The sequence below is a fragment of the Zeus faber genome (genome assembly GCF_960531495.2).
Source record: "Zeus faber genome assembly, chromosome: 12".
NCBI lineage: Eukaryota > Metazoa > Chordata > Actinopteri > Zeiformes > Zeidae > Zeus > Zeus faber.
In genome coordinates, this window is record NC_137196.1 from 32,791,696 (window position 1) to 32,805,520 (window position 13,825).

A 13,825-nucleotide genomic window follows, 5' to 3' on the forward strand; every position below is an offset into this window, starting at 1 on the left:
GGGCGAACCCTGACAGAGGGAGGGAGGAGGGAGGAGGAGGGAGGAGGAGGGAGGGAGGAGGGAGTGTGAGCGATAGCAGCGATAAATTGCAGAAGCAGAACAACTTGAGCATAAAATTAGATTTTACAAATGTGTTGTTACCTGACAGTGATCTGACGCTGGAGATAACACAACATTCCGGCTCCTGCTAATCGCATCAAATAAATAAGAACGCCTCGCGCCTCCTCACGCTGCCTTGCGCCTCCTCGCGCCGCCTCGCGCCTTCTCAAGCCTCCTCCCGCCTCCTCGCGCCTCCTCACGCCTCCTCGCGCCTCCTCGGGCTGCCTCGCCCCGCCTCGTGCCGCTTCACGCCTCCTCACGCCTCCTTAAGCCGCCTGGCCCAACTCGTGCCGCCCCGCCTAGTGCCTCGCGCCAGCCACCTGCCAACCGAGAAAACCCCAGTGTTCAATATGTGCTGTTGGCAATAAAGTCAAAAAGTTAAAATTGTTGGGTGTTGGGGTACGAGTCCTTCAGGCAAGTCGAATTGATTTCTACTCTTGTCTAACGACCTTGATCGACCTCTCCAAGACCTCTACTGACCTCTAATGACCTCTCCCAACCTTTACCAACCTCTACCGTGGTCAACCGACCTCTTCCCCACTTCTCTTGACCTCTATTGATCTCTACTATGTTCTACCGACGACTGTGGTCTACCGACCTCTACAGACCTCTACCGAACTCTCACAACTTCTACCAAACTGTACTGACCTCTCCCGACCTCATCTGACCTCTACTGTGGTCTACGGACCTCTCCCGACCACTACTGACCTCTACTGTGGTCTTCTGACCTCTCCCGACTTCTACTGACCTCTACTGTGGTCTACTGAGCTCTACCAACCTCTTCTGACCTCTATCCAACTCTTCCGAACTCTACTGACCTCTACTGTGGTCTACTGACCTCTACCAACCTCAACCGACCAATCAACCGATCAACCTCCATGGACTTTTATTCTGGGCTAACGACCTCTACAACCTCTATCAAGCTCTGCCAACCTCTAACTGACCTCTCCTGACCTCAACGACCTATAATGACCTCTATTAACCTCTACCGACTTCTACTGTTGTCCTACAACCTCTACAACATCTAACGACCTTAAACGACCCCTACCAACGTTTACCATTGTCTACAGACCTCTCCCAACCTCTACCAACCTCTACTGATTTCTACTCTGGTCTGACGACCTCGACAACCTCTCCCAGACCTCTACCGACCTCTACTGACCTCTTCCAACCTCTACTGACCTCTACTGTGGTCTACCGACCTCTTCCCCACTTCTCATGACCTCAACTGACCTCTACTGTGTTCTACTGTCAACTGTAGTCTACTGACCTCTACCGACCTCTCACAACTTCTACCAAACTGTACTGACCTCTCTCGACCTCATCTGACCTCTACTGTGGTCTACTGACCTCCCCGACCTTTACTGACCTCTGCTGTGGTCTACTGACCTCTCCCGACCTCTACTGACCTTTACTGTGGTCTACTGAGCTCTACCAGCCTCTTCTGACCTCTATCCAACTCTCCCGACCGCTACTGACCTCTTCTGTGGTCTACTGACCTCTATCGACCTCAATCGACCAATCAACCGATTAACCTCCATGGACATTTATTGTGGGCTAATGACCTCTACCAACCTCTATCGAGCTCTGCCAACATCTAACTGATCTCTCCTGACCTCAACCAACCTCTACTGACCTCTATCAACCTCTACCGACTTCTACTGTTGTCTACCCACCTCTACAACATCTACCAACCTTAAACGACCCCTACTGATCTCTATCATTGTCTACCGACCTCTCCCAACCTCTACCAACCTCTACTGATTCATACTCTCGTCTAACAACCTATACCGACCTCTCCACATCTACCGACCTCCACCGACCTCTACAGACCTCTTCGTAATCCTACTGTGATCTACAGACCTCTACGACATCTCCCGACCTCTAACCTCTATCGTGGTCTACCCACCTCTGCCGAAATATACCAACCTCTCCAACCTCTATTACAATCTACCAACATCCACTGACATAGTACCGACATCCACTGACATAGTAGACTATGTTCTACTGACCGACTGTAGTCTACCAACTTCTCAGGACTTCTACCAAACTGTACTGATCCCTCCTCACCTCTACTGACCTCTACTGTGGTCCACCGATCTCTACTCACCTCATTCGACCACTACTGACCTCTACCAACCTCTATCAACCTCTAGTGACTTATCTAGTGCTAGTGACCTAATGTGGTTTACTGATGTCTATCAGCCTCTCCTGCCCTTTACGGAACTCTAATGCCTCCGACCAACCTCTACTATGTTCTTCTGACCTTTACCCACCTTTCCCGACCTCTACTGTGGACTACCCACCCTTCCTATCCACCAACCTTTTCTGACCTCTACCCATCTCTCGACCTCTACTGACCTCTACTGTGGTCTACTGAACTCCTCCGACCTCTCCAAACCTCTACCGAACTCTACGACCTCTTCCAAATTCTACTGTGATCTTCCGACCTCTACGACATCTCCCGACCTCTAACCTCTACTGTGGTCTACCGAATTCTCCTGACCTCTACAGACCTTTACCCACTTCTCCACACCTGTACCTGAATAGAAGTCGGTACATGTCTGAAGAGGCAGGTAGAGGTAGGTAGACCACAGTAGAGGTGGGTAGATGTCAGGAGAGTTAGGTAGTGGTCGGTAGATCACAGTAGAGGTCGGTAGAGATTAGTACAACATAGTAGAGGTCGGTAGAGGTCAGTAGAGGATGGGAGAATGGGGTTGAGCTCGGTAGCCCACACTTGAGGTTTGTAGAGAAGTTGGTAGAGTTCAGGAGAGCAAAATAGAGTTTGGTAGAGGTGAGTAGACGTCAGAAGATGTCCAGAGAGGTCGGTAGAACACAGTAGAGGTCGAAAGAGGTCGTAGAAGGGTGTAGGATGGGAGGAGGAAATTAGAGGAGGTCCAGAGAGGTCAGTAGACCCCAGTATGTCTGTAGAACATAGTAGAGGTGGGGATAGGTAGGTAGAGTTCAGGAGATGGTGTAGACCACATTAGAGGTCTGGAGAGGCCAGTAGAGCTTGATAGATGTTGCTAGAGGTCGTTAGACCTGAGTAGAAGTCAGTAGATGTTGGTAGAGGTCAGGAGAGGTAGGTAGAGGTCGGTATACCACAGTAGAGGTTGATAGAGGTCGGGAGAGGTGGGTAGAGGTCAAAAGGGGTTTGTAGAGGTCATTAGACCACAGGAGAGGTTGGTAGAGGTTAGTAGGGATCTGGAGAATGGGGTCGAGGTAGGTAGCCCACACTAGAGGTTTATCTGAGGTCGCGAGAGGTCAGTAGACCACAGTAGAGGTCTCAGTAGAGGTAGACGTCAGTCGAGCTCAATAGAGGTTGGTAGAGGTTGTGAAAGGTCTGTACAGGTTGGTGACCACAGTCGATGCCAGAAGAGGTTGGTAGATATCAGTAGAGGTTGGTAGACCCCAGTAGAGGTCAAGAGAGGTCGGTAGGCGTTGGTAGATGTCAGTAGACTTGGAAGACCACAGTAGAGTTCAGTAGGGGTCATTAGAGGTCGGGAGAGGTTGGTAGACCACAGTAGATGTCGAGAGAGGTCGGTAGGTGTTAGTAGCGGTTGGTAGAGGTCGGTAGACAACAGTAGAGGCTGGTAGAGACCTCACACTATTCACATTCACATGCCACTTTAATTCACATGCCACTTTAAATGCACATATCTGTATATACATAGGCATATTACTTCAACCTATTCCATTTTATTTCAATTTATTTTTATTGTATTTTATTCTATATATTTTTTATCTTATTCTATAAGTATTCCACTTACTGTATTACGTTTTAGGAGTCAGTTAGTCGGTCTATTAGAAAGGAATTTTCTACTTTTTATTTTATTTTATTTTTTTATTTTTTCCTAGGACATATTGTGTGTTATCACCGGGTGCGTTGCATTACATTTCCCTGCATATATGTATGGAAGTATGTATATGTATGTGACAAATAAAAATCTTGAATCTTGAATCTAGACCATCGGTAGAAGGAGAGGTTAGTCGATGTTGAGAGAGGTCAGGTCAATAGAGGTCAGTGAGGTCATTTGAGGCCGGTAGACCACAGTAGAGGCCAGTAGACCACAGGTAGAGGTAGAGTTGGAGAGGTCGGTAGGGGTCATGTATGTATATATGTGTACGTGTATGTATATACAGTATGTGTATGGGTATATGCATGTGTATATATGTAAATGTATGTACAGTATATGTATGTTTATGTATGCATGTGTATTTATATGTACAGTATGTATATATATGTATGTATATGTATGTATGTGTGTATATACACAATATGAATGTGTATATATTTATATGTGTGTGTGAGAGGTTAATACATGCCAGGCTTGGTGATTTAATATTTTCACTAAAAACATATTTTGAATGGATCCAAAAATGGATCCAGGTACCAGTGTGATGTCAGCCACACGTCAGCGTCACAAAATCTGCACAGCAACGTTTTAAATACGCTGCCATTTGAATCAATGTGGAACGTCCCACCAAGCAGACGCAAGACTCACCATGCGTGCAAGGGAATGGGCTTTATTGTGATAATGAAGTTTATATTGAAATGTTTTTCTGTGATCATGAAGTTGTATTCAAATGTTTTATTGTGAAAATTAAGTTATATTCAAATGTTTTACTGGGATGATGAAGTTATATTCAACTGTTTTATTGTGATAATGAAGTTATATTCAAATGTTTTACTGTAATAATGAAGTTTATATTCAAATGTTTTACTGTGATCATGAAGTTGTATTCAACATCTTTATTGTGATCTCTAGGTCGTCCTCAGACGAGCCTTCCATCGTTGTTTCCAGTCATCCTGGTTCTCCATACATCTGGCCAGCTCGTTGGTGCTTTGTGCTCCCGCATCATTCTTGAGTACAGCCACATATGTTAAAGTGGGACGTCCTCGTGACCGGTGCCCATGTGTTGGCTCCCACAGTACCAGTTTGCTGGCTGGCAGCTCCTGGTGTCTTTGGCAGTGTCCTGCTAGTCTCATTCTCCTTACGGCAATCTTCTCGCCCACCCTTGGTATTCCCTCGTACAGAATTCTGATGGTTACATGTGTACTCTTGCTGATGTTAAGCACTACACGCAACATCCTGGTGTAGCGCCCGTCCAGGGACTTCTCTAGGGTTGGCTTCAGGGACCAGCATTCACTGCCATAGAGGAGAACGGAGTCTACTGTCGCATAGAAGAAGCTGAGTTTGATTTGGCGGGGGAGGTATTGTGATAATGAAGTTATATTAAGTTGTTTTTCTGTAAAATTGAAGTTATATTAAAGGGTTTGATTGTGATAATGAATAAATATTTAAATGGTTTACTGTGATAATGAAGTTAAACTAAAATGTTTTACAGTGATAATGAAGATTATATTCAAATGTTTTATTTGATAATGAAGTTTATATCAAATGGTTTTATTGTGATAATGAAGTTTATATTCAACATGTGCTCTTACAAGAGCATTTAAGTAGGCGGGAGCATTCCCAGCAATCACTCTGTAGGCCAGCGTAAGAGACTTGAACTTGATGCGGGCGGCTACAGGTAACCAGTGGAGCTCGATGAGCAGCGGAGTGACATGTGCCCTCTTTGGCTGGTTGAACACCAGTCGCGCCGCCGCATATATATTCAAGTGGTTTTATTGTGATAATGAAGTTTTATTAAAAGGTTTTTGTGATACTGAAGTTTATATTTAAAGGTTTTATTATGCTAATGGCGTTGTATTCATAGGTTTTTATTTTGATATTGAAGTTATTTTCAAATTATTTTATTTTGATAATAAAGTTAAATTAACTTTTTTTCTTTGTGAAAATGGAGTTTATATTTAAAGGTTTTATTGTGATAAGGAAGTTTATATTCAAATGTTGTATTGTGATAAGGAAGTTTATATTCAAATGTTTTTATTCTCATAATGAAGTTATATTAAAAAATTTGTACTGTGATAATAAAGTTTATATTCAAATGTTTTATTGTGATAATGAAATTTATATTCAAATGGTTTATTGTGATAATGGAGTTATATTCACGTGTTTTTATTGTGATAGTGAAGTTATATTCAAATATTTTTATTGTGATAATGAAGTTCATATTCAAATGGTTTATTGTGATCATGAGTGTGGTGGAGCAAGGGGGCGGGGCCAAGCGGCCTCTGCAGAAAGGCAGTGCAGGCTCCCATCCCGAGGACGCTCAGCTGCTGGGGGTGATCCCAAACACAGGAAGTGATAATTGTGTGTGTCCCGGCAGTGGGGACCGGTGTGCAGGCGAGTCAGCCTGACAGGCAAAGATCGTACACAGACAGCGGGTGATCAGGGAAGCTGGGATCCACGGATCCACCGGGATTATTTATATATATTGGCCTGTGAGCCTTGAATTTCCATTTCGGCCCACGAGCAACAGTGATTTAAAGGACTTGTTAATAAACACTGTTTCACCTCCGCCTGCCTCCTCTTCCTCATTTCCTGGCACTGAGCCAGAACATACCTTCACAATGAGGTTATATTCAATTGTTTTATTGTGATAAGGGAGTTTATATTCAAATAAAACAATTGTTTCCAGTTGTTACCTTGTTCTGTCTTTTCTGTTTTTTCAGTTGACATGTAAATAAAGCAGCTGCGGCTTTCTGCTGCAGAATAAGTTGTGTTTATTTGCACAAACACTACAATAGAATATATACAGGATATTATAGTTGTGCTGCAGGGCAGAAACCCCTCATCGCAAAGACTGATGCACATAAGGAGTTCAGTGGTACTGGTCTACAGGAATTGGAACTCAGTGATCTGGTCAGATGAGTCATCCTTCACCGTGTTCTCCACCAGGAGGCGAGTGCATGTGTGGCGTACACCCAGAAAACAGTCCTGGCGTGAGGGGGTTCACTAGTCCCTTGCGAGGTAAGAGTGACTGCAGAGCAATACAAAGTTGTTCTGAGTGATGACGCATGTCTGTCTTGAGGGGCGTGGCCTCTGCCCCATCCACAGGCCACCAGGTATCACTGGATGGTTTGATGAGGATGACATGTCAACCATATACTTTGGCCTTGGCCGTCACCACATCTTCACCTAGTCGAACCTTTGGGAGGTATAGGGACCATCGTTCTCCATCACCATCATCAAAACACCAAATAAAGGAGTATTCTTTGGAAGAACGTGTTTATCACCAGGTCCAGACACAATGAGCAACACCTCACTAAGACACATTTTGTTGGTGTCACCCGTCTGTATTCATGCTACAGCTGTAAGCATATTTACTATACCATTACCAGCATATTACAAGTACCACCATTGTTATTATTACTACACACTGTTAATATGTGATATCTGTACTTGACTTTATTTTTTATTTATTTTTTTATTTGCACTGCTCTGTCAACTTCTGCTGTTGTAACACCTGAATTACCCCTACGGGCATTAATTTATTCTTATCTAATCTTATTTTATGGTAAAATGGCAGCCAGTTTGATATTGTGACATGTGTGCAGGAGACTGTTTGAGGTGGTGCTCCTCCCCGTGGGGCCGACTGCAGTCCACGCTGGGAATGAGGATGACCTACTGCAGCAAGTGTGGGAAGGGGTTCTACAAAGCCTTACACATGGAGGTCCACCAGCAGGTCCACCAAGGGTTAAAGCCCAACCAGTGCTGGAAGTGTGGGAAGATCTACCTAACACTCCCCAGCATGGTGGTCCACCTGCAGATCCACAGCAGGAAGGAGCCGTACCGCTGCTTCTACTGAGACAAGACCTTTGTCCTGAAGAGGAACTGGAAGATACACCACTGCATCCAACCCTTTAAGTGCTGGTTCTGCAGCAGGGGGACCTCACTGAGTACCTCCGCTCCCACAAGGATGAGAAGCGGTACCACTACAAAGTGTGTGACAAGATGTTTGTCTCCTACCAAGGCTTAAATTTCCATCAGAAGTCTGACCAAAAAATGGCATGTGGCATTGTGGTGAAGTGCATTGCACTGCTGACTCACAACAAGAAGGTCCTGAGTTCGATTCCCACCTAGGGCACTGTTGGCACCGCGCTCCGGCGGGTTGTCTATCAAATAGGAGCGTAGCGCTCCAGTCAACTTCTGCACATTTTAGTGATTTTATCATAATGAGGATTAAATTCCAACGAGACACGAGGAACTGTTGCGTCCTCTGCCTGACAGAAACATGGTTGAACCCACTGGTGCCGGATGAAGCCATCCGTCCAGCCGAGTCCTTCTCCATGTTCCGCCGCGACAGATCGGGGAAATCTAAAGCTGGAGGCGTCTGCCTAATGGTAAACAACCACTGCTGTAACCCCAACAACACCACGTCTCTCTCCCGCTCCTGCTCGCCGAACCTGGAACAGCTGACCATCTTATGCCGTCCATTTTATCTCCCCCGGGAATTCAGCACGGTCATAATTACAGCCGTTTATATTCCAATGCAAGCGGACACCGACACAGCACTGTCGGACCTGTATGATGTGTTGTGCGGATTTCAAAACATACATCCTGACGCGGCTGTGGTGGGCTGCCTTCGGGAAATCAGATCACGCCACAGTTTTGCTGGTTCCCGTTTACAGGCCTCTGATCACGCGAGAATGGGTGGTGACAAGGGAAGTGTTGCGGTGGACGGACCAATCAGAGGCTGCGCTTCAGGACGCTCTGACTGACGTAGACTGGGACATGTTCCAATCAAGTTCAAGTGACGTCAGCGAGTTTATGGACGTGGCGGTGAGCTTTGTCACTATGGTAGCAGATAGCATCGTTCCCACGGTGAAACCGTGGGTTGATAAATCCATCCGCTGTGCTCTGAATGCTCGCAGAGCCGCTTACAACGACGGTCTTGTATCGGGAAATATGGACAATTACAAAGAAGTGAAGGACACTAAACATGCATACAGGGAGACTGTGGAGCTACAGATGGAGCAACGGCACACCAGACGCTTGTGGCAGGGGCTGCGGACAATAACAAACTACAAGAGCAGCTCCTCCCTAGCCACGAGTGTGGACCCCTCCCTAGCCAACGAACTGAACTCCTTTTATGCGCGGTTTGATTCTGGCAACAGCACCACTAGCTTGCCGGCTAAATGGAGTTACACCGCTGGGGATGAGCGCGCACTCTCAGTGTCCGTGCAGGAGGTCAGGAAGGCTCTGAGGCAGGTGAACACCAGGAAAGCTGCGGGCCCAGATGGCATATCTGGGCGAGTACTGAAAACCTGTGCTAACCAGCTAGCTCTGGTGTTCACTACAATATTCAACATTTCCCTTGCTGAATCAGTGGTCCCGTCCTGCTTCAAGAGGTCCACCATCGTTCCTGTCCCGAAGATGGCCTCTCCTGACTGCCTGAATGACTACCGTCCGGTGGCCCTCACCTCGGTGGTCATGAAGTGTTTCGAGAGGCTGATTCAGTATTATATCTGCGCCTCCCTCCCCCGCACCTTGGACCCATTGCAGTTCGCGTACCGGCAGAACAGATCCACGGATGAAGCGATCTCCCAGGTACTGCACACCACGCTCACACACCTAGATGGCTGGAAGGGGGCCTATGTGAGATTGCTGTTCATCGATTACAGTTCAGCTTTCAACACCATAGTCCCCACCAGACTGGCTGTCAAGCTGAAGAAGCTCGGACTAATTACTCCGCTGTGTGCCTGGATCCTGGACTTCCTCACAGCCCAGCCCCAGCTGGTTAGGGTGGGGAAGCACATGTCCAGCTTCCTCACCCTGAATACAGGATCCCTCCAGGGTTGCGTCCTCAGACCCCTACTGTACTCCCTGTACACACATGACTGTGTGGCCAGGTCAAGCTCCAACACCCTCATCAAGTTTGCTGACGACAACATTGTCGTGGGCCTGATCACTGACTGCGATGAGAAGGCCTACCGCGAGGAGGTGGCTGACCTGTCACTCTGGTGCCAGGACAACAGCCTCCAACTGAACGTCAGCAAAACTAAGGAGCTGATTGTGGACTTTAGGCGAGAATTACAACCGCAGGATGCACACGCCCTTGGTGATTAATGGGACTTCTGTTGACAGGGTGAGCAGCTTGAAGTACCTGGGAGTCCACATCACAAAGGACTTAACATGGTCTATACAAACAGACACTCTGGTGAGAAGCGTCTTTACCACCTCAGGCAGATGAGGAAATTCCGGGTCTCGGTGAGGATCCTCAAGTCCTTCTACTGTGGAGCGGTGGAGAGCATCCTGATGGGCAACATCACTGCCTGGTTTGGGAACTGTACTGCTCAGGACAGGTGGGCCCTGCAGAGGGTGGTGTGTTCAGCTGAACGTACCACTGGAACTACCCTCCCCTCCCTGCAGGACTTATACACCAGGAGTTGTAGTAGCAGAGCCCACGGGATCATGAAGGATCCTCACCACCCCAACAACGGACTGTTCCAGCTGCTGCAGTCAGGCAAGCGCCTCCGCAGTCACACAGCGAGAACAGAGAGACTGAGACTGAGTTTTTTTCCGCAAGCCATAAGAACTGTCAATGCTGACCTCCCCAGGGGTCCTCACTGAGCCACACACAGAAGCTCCACTACCTCACTGTACTGTATGTAGAATACTGTACCGCAAACTGTGTCACTGTTCTGGGTTGTTCGGTGTTACCGTATTGCTGCCGTACTGTTGTATACTGTGCTGTATTATCCCACAAACACTACCTCACTTTATTCACATGCCACTTTCAAAGTTTAAAGTTCAAAGTTCAAAGTTCAAAGTGTACTTTATTGTCAATCGTACAATGCAACGCGTAATTACACAGAGGATCAACATTGCGTTTCCACATACTCCAAATGTGCAAGTAATATTTGTAACACACAACATCTAACATGAAAGTGCAAAAAGACAACAACAATAGACACAACAACACAACAAGACTAAGGTTAGTCTTAATATACTCAAGAAGTCAAATGAGGTATGTAATTAAGGTAATAAGGTGCAGTACAAAGCTAGCAGCAAGAGGATACATATGTATACCAAGGGGATACATATGTCTTGTAAAAATGTGAATATTGTGCAGTCAGTTGGTCTTTGTGGGTGTCATGTTCATGTCGTGTTTGGTGAGTTTAGTAGTCTGATGGCCTTTGGAAAAAAGCTGTTCCTGAATCTGGTGGTATTGCACCGCATGCTGCGGTACCGCTTGCCAGAAGGTAGGAGGGTGAACAGTTTGTGTGCTGGGTGGGTGTGGTCCTTGATGATATTAGTGGCTCTCTTGCGGCAGTGAGACGGGTACAGCTCCTGGATGGATGGTTGTGCTGTTTTGGTGATCTTCTCTGTCCTCACCACTCTTTGTAGGGCTTTGTGGTCAGCAGCAGAGCAGCTGCCATACCAGACTGAGAGGCTGCTGGTAAGAATGCTCTCAATAGCACCCCTGTAGAAGGTGGTGAGGGCAGAAGGGGGGAGGTCAGCTCTCCTCATCCGGCGAAGGAAGTAGAGGCGTTGCTGTGCCTTCTTTACTAGGGAGGTGGTGTTGATTGACCATGTCAGGTCGTCTCTGATGTGCACCCCCAGGAACTTGGTGCTCTTCACAGACTCCACTGCACTGCCATTGATGGTGAGTGGGATGTGTGGTGTGTGTTTCTTTCTGAAGTCCACAGTTATTTCTTTTGTCTTGTTTGCATTGAGATGTAGATTATTGTTGTCACACCAGTTGATGAGTTGATGTACCTCCTCTCTGTAGGCTGAGTCGTTGTCATCACTGATGAGGCCCACAACTGTTGTGTCATCTGCAAACTTAATGAAGTGGTTCGAGTTGTATCTGGCACAACAGTCATGCGTCGCCAGTGTGAACAGCAGAGGGGACAACACACATCCTTGGGGGACTCCAGTGTTCACAGTGATGGTCTCTGAGGAGTTTTTGCCAACTCTTACCATCTGTGGTCTGTCAGTAAGGAAGTCCAGTAGCCAGTTGCAGAGTGGGGTGCTGATGTGTTGGGGGATGACTGTGGTGAAGGCGGAACTGAAGTCAATGAACAGTATCCGCACGTAACTGTTTTTGTTTTCCAGACGAGCCAGGCATAGGTGGAGTGCTGTTGCTATGGCATCATCAGTGGAGCGATTGGGACGGTATCCAAAGTGGAATGGATCAAGTGTAGTGGGGAGACTGAATGAATGTGGCCTTGACCAATCTTTCAAGGCACTTCATCATGATGGGCGTGAGTGCTATGGGACGGTAGTCGTTCAGTGTTGAGGCTGGGGATTTCTTGGGTAGCGGTATGATGGTGGTGGCTTTGAAGCATGCTGGTATGATGGCTTGGCTCAGAGAGGTGTTGTAGATATCCGTGAGAACATCTGTAAGTTGGTCAGCACAGTCTCTGAGCACACGCCCCGGTATGTTGTCAGGACCTGCAGCTTTTCTGGGGTTCACCCTGAGTAGGGTCTTCCGCACATCAGCAGGGTCCAGGTGAAGTGTTACGTTGTCCAGGCAGGTCCGGGCTTTTGTTGGTGTGGTGGTGTTGTTTTCCTCAAACCGGCTGAAGAATGTGTTAAGTGTGTTGAGGAAGTCTGTGTTGTCTTCGCACGGTGTGGGTGTTGGCCTGTAACCGGTGACTGACTGGATGCCTTGCCACAGGCGACTGGGGTCTTTTGTGTCTGTGAAGTGTGATTGGATTTTCTATCCATAGGCACGCTTGGCTGTTCTCACGCCCCGGTTCAAGTTGGACCTAGCAGCTCTGAGGGCGTCCTTGTCCTTGTATTTTATTTTATTCTTTATATTTTTACTTTTTTCTATAAGTATTCGACTTACTGTATTATGTTTTAGGAATCAGTTAGTTGGTCTGGTAGAATTTTTCCTAGGACATATTGTGTGTAATCACCGGGAGCATTGCATTACATTTCACTGCATATATGTATGAAAGTATGTATATGTATGTGACGAATAAACCTCCTGAATCTTGAATCTTGAATCTATAGCCTTTCTGTGTGGAGTTTGCATGTTCTCCCTGTGCTCACATGGGGTTTCCTCCACCTACCATCAGTAAGGACCCCCACCAAAAACATGCACAACATCATCGTCTGACCAGCGATGGACACTCGGTACCAGGTCCCCGGGCGCGTCGACCAATGCTGCCCACTGCTCCTGGCTGCCCCCCCAGAGGAGGGACAAGCCAGGATGGGTTGAATGCAGAGGCCTCATTTCACCGGCCACCATCCAAACCGTGTGTGTGTATGCATGTGTTGTAGTGTGGTGTGTTGCGTGACAGTTAAAGATTCTTCTTAAAAAAATATAAAACCGCTGTCTTGCTCAAATTGCAGCAAATTTGCGTACTCCCAGAGCCTGAAGCTCCACCAGGTCACTCATTCAGATCAAAGGTCCCACGAATGTCTGGTGTTCCGAAAGGGATTCAAACTGCTGGGCGGGAGTACCAGGAAGAAGAGTGACTGTATGGGGAAATTAATCCAACTCCAGCTCGAGAGCCAACATCTTGCTCGAGGGCATTGACAAGAGTGTGAATCTGATGTGCGCGTCTTTTGGGAAATGAGGAAAACTCAACCTTGGAGAACATGTTAACAGCACACACAAAGGCCTGAGATGTCTTCAAACCCACAACCTCTTTGCACATAATAGTAGCTGTAGCTGGCAGGTCAGGTTGGGGGAACCGGCTAGGGGAACCAGCTCGGGTAACTGTCTTGGGTAACTGGCTGGGCAACCGGCCGGGGGAAACGGTTGGGGGAACTGGTAGGTCCAACTGGGGACACAGGCTGGGAGAACTGATACATCTGGCTGGGGAAACCGGCTGGGAAAAACAGCTGGGATACCAGGA